The sequence below is a fragment of the Melanotaenia boesemani genome, chromosome 12 (assembly GCF_017639745.1).
Source record: "Melanotaenia boesemani isolate fMelBoe1 chromosome 12, fMelBoe1.pri, whole genome shotgun sequence".
NCBI lineage: Eukaryota > Metazoa > Chordata > Actinopteri > Atheriniformes > Melanotaeniidae > Melanotaenia > Melanotaenia boesemani.
Genome location: NC_055693.1, coordinates 13,267,974 through 13,272,393, shown reverse-complemented (window position 1 = coordinate 13,272,393; position 4,420 = coordinate 13,267,974).

The following is a 4,420-nucleotide window of genomic DNA, read 5'->3' as shown; positions in this document are numbered from 1 at the left end:
CAAACAACAATCAAATTCACTCTATCCAGCTGGTCTGATTAATATGGATTAATATAGATTAATATAGATATTTAATATGGATTTTTTGTGTTTGATTTTTTTAGACCACGACAAGCCAGAATGAAAATTCGTACGTAAATAAGGTAACAGTATTTGTACTGTGTCACTTCACGCATCTGGTTATCTAAAACTTCAAGCAAGGGAAAGATTATGCGCATCTGCTTGCTATGTAAAATGTAAACAGAAATAGGATGCTATGATTCTAACGGAATTTATAAAACAACACAGGAGGAGATTTGTTAAAGAGCTGAAATTCTACATCAAGAAACAGAGGGAAACTGCTTTATTTTCAGACTCAGGAACCGATCCCCACAGTCCAAAATATTTTGTCAGTGTCTAATTAAAAGGTGGTGCAACAGAACTTGCATAAAAAAGTGAGTAGATATGTGAATCAGTTCCAAGAAACTATTCAATCAAAAAATAATATGAAAATATATATAAATATATATGTATGTATGTATGTATGTATATATATATATATATATATATATATATATATATATATATATATATAGTGCTTTGAGATACAGATAGTACAGATAGTTGTCTGTTCTGCTTGACAATCCAACTCAGTTTTGCACTCCTCAGTGTATTGTTTCAATTACTTTTTTTACCTACACAAAATTAAGTATGCAGTTTTGTGTGCAAAGCCAAAACTGCAAAAAAACAAACAAACAAACAAACAAACAAACAAAAAAAACCATTTATAATAAATTAAATGTGAGAAAAATTAAGTCAAGCACCTCCAGCTTCAGCTAGGCTGCATGCCCACTTCAGAAACTGTATATGCGAGAATCTCTTTTTAGGATATCTTGGGTTTGTTCTCCTGTCCAGTACATTCATTATTCTTCATAATGCATTCTGGCCAGTGAAGTGGCACTACGTTGGAACATGTTTTGTCATCTTAAAATTTGACCTGTCTGCCTGACTCAGACAAGAAGGAAAGTGAACAGAAGAGGGGGGGGGGGATGCAAAAAATAAGATTGATATTTTGGAGCTCTAAAGGCAGTAATTGCAGGATCATGTGTGCTCTTTAGAGAGGCAGAGAGTGATACCATTATTGACTGATAAAAGTGGAATTATATTACAGCAACACAGACCACAGCAGTCCTTATGGAAGCTCTCAGAACCTAACCACAAGGGTGCATCAATCCCCGACAACTGAGTGACACTCTAGAGTTTTACTTGCTGATAAAGAAGAAACTAATTTGATTTAAAGTAAGTTAGAAAAAGTGATCAAAATAGCATTGTTACTATCTCTAACTACCTGAATCTTATGGCTCTAGTGAATTCATTGTAACTTCCCTTGAATAATTAAGTCCTCTGATATCAAAAATGTATGTTCATATATTAAACAGAAATATTACTAATGCCAACATGGTTGCTCCCCACATCTGGGTTTAACTGATTGTCAGCAGCTTCTCTTGACATTGCAAAACTTTCACTCTTTAAATCTTTCATGATTCATTTGTTTACAACATTAAGAAACATTAAAACCAGGATCTCTTCCACTGGAACAGAGTGGAAGTGGATGGAAGTGGATGAGAAACCTAGGGCCATCCTCCACAGACACACAGTAACACCCATGGTTACAGACCCATGGCGACAAGACCTCAAAGGCACAACCACATCCCTCGACACAGCCTGTTTAGAACATGTCTAGCCTCAAGAGCTCGCTTTCCTGACAACACACACTTTTTCTCCCTGACACACACACATGCAAAATGAGGGACGAGTATACGTGGAAGTGTGAGGACAACAAGAGTGAGGCCAAGCTATGAATGGCTGTCCCTGCTGTTTGGTTAAGTTGTCATGAAGAATTCTGGGATTTCCAGATTCCCATAGATATTAAAATGAGAACAATTTGGCTGCACCTTATAACATGACATCTGTAATTAAGACCTTATTTTCATAATAGTAATGTCAATCATTCCCTTTAAAAATGTGTCTTCTGGGGAGGAATTTTGGTCATTGTTCAAGGAGAAGACCCACCTAGAATGCATCTCTCTTGTGGAATATGTGTGGGCGTTCTCAGTCTTAATTGAATAATGAGTGAATGTGATTACAGGTAGAAAGATAAACATTAAGGACTAAAATAGCTTAATTGTTATGATTATCTTTAAAAAGTTGAACCATAAGCTGTAAAATTGGGTAATAAATGTTTCAATAGAATCATGTTCTGTTAATAATTTTGTTAATTTATGTTTTAGAAGTCTGTTGTGATGGGCCAATTTAAACTGGGAGGGTGGTCTTCATCATATATATTGGATGTGCTGGCAAGCAGAGAGGTTGGTCTGCAAAGAGGGTGTGCTGATTGTTTCAATAAATAGACAACTGGCTGTCTGCATCCCAAAGTCTGTTGATTGATTCAAAGTCCAAAGTCTCACACGTCCTTTTCCCACAAGCTGATCAACATTCGACATACTGAATTAAACCTTTCAAAGATTTGTACATGTCCACTAACTTTGTAACTGAAGGCTCATACATAAAAAAATCACTGATGGTAGTTAAAATGAGTAACATAGGAATGCACATTAGCATTCATTAGACCAGGGAAGAGACTGATCACTATGAACAAAGCGCTCCCTCTTCTGGCCAAAGAAAAAACTGATGCTCTCCTCCACTTGAGATTAATTATGAGTCAACTGGACCTTGAAAACAGATTTTAAAACGGTCCCATATGTAAAAACAACTAGAAACCATACAGATCTGTTCTGAGGTTTTTAAAGGTTTTGGTAACGCCGCAGATACTTTTAGCTGAGTCTATCCCTTTGTGTGTCACTATGCATTTATTTTGTATGTGTTACTATTTGTGCTTAGTGACTAGTGTTTCCTCACTGATTTGTGTCTCTTGTGAAAAATGTTGCATCTTTGTAATCTAGTGTCTTGGTGTTTTTATTTCTGTCTTCTTCCTTTATTTATTTATTTATTTGTCCATGTATGCTACTGTTAAATGCATTGTTGGCTATTCTGCATCTGTATGTGGCTAATAGATTTTTTTTTCTCTTTGAGGTCATTTTATGCTGCTTGTAGTTGCTCTCACATCTGTTGCAGGGTTATTATGCAGCTAGTCATTTCATGTCTGTTTACAACTAATTGATTTTTTTGTAATTCTCTCATTTGCGATTACTTTACTTTGTGATTGCTTTGTGATCAGTTTTACATGTGTTTGTATTAACCTTGTCTTTTTGTAGTTGTTTTGTGTTTCTTTGTCATACGTTTGCATCTTTCTGTAGTAGGCTGTCCAATGACTAAGTCACTTCCCTTAATTTAATGTCAAATGGCTTCAAAAGAAAGTGAGTACTTTAAATGGCAGTTCCCCTGACTTTTGTGTGTATGTGTTCTTGTTATGACTCATGCTGTGGATTTCATTTTCTGTTTACACAGTTAAGGATGGGCAAGAACAGCTGAGTTGTCTACAGATGTGTATAATAAAGGTGAAGTAAAGTTTTATAAAATATCTGAAGTCTCTGAAGTGATGGAGACATACCTGTGAGATCTGTGGAGAAAGACACAGGTCAGCTTAAGCGGCAATATAGTGACACCCATTTAACATTGATTAAGTGTTCATGTATTTCTTCCTTTTTTTCCCCTTTTATTGTAATTTTGTAAATCTTTGTGGTCTTATTGACAGGAATGTTCAGTAATGAATTTTCTTGCTGCTTTTGCAGGACAAAGACATAGTGTAGAAAAATGGACATTTCCTTATGTTATCTTCAGATTTGTTGCATTTAAAAATTCTAAAAAGCATCAAAATACCTATTTAATATTAAAATATGAGTTGATCAGAGATTAGTAATGCTAATTTTTAATTTAATCTCCTTTAACTGATCAATTGTAGATGTCTGAGGCACTGCACTTTGCATGTTTTTCTGATCAGGCTGTCTTGTATCAATGGTTTGTTTGCTCCCTGAGTGAGACAAAGCAAATATCATTTAAAGTTTGAACAATTCAAAGCTAAATTGTGACCATCATTCTAACGTTATCACATTTTTTCTAAATCTGTGCAGCACAAGCAGTAACATTTAGCTATATTAGGTCCTAAAAAGGAAAAACTACTTAACAAGTTAAGCTCTTCTGGAATGAGCAATATGATGCTTTGTGCTTCTTTAAAACATGTCTCTAAATAAACATTACTGTGATGCCTGTTCTCCTTTTAAAGTGAGCCATGGCCGAAAAAAACACACAGCTTACAGCAGATAACAGCAGATAGTCTGTGTCGTGGTCATAATAAACGGATAAAACAGCAGGATATGCAAAGCCGCACAGTAAAAACCTATTCATGACACACTGAAGTGCTCCAACAACTGGTTGGACTGGCTTGTCCCTCTTCTCTGATGTCATCCAATAGATGAGCGTC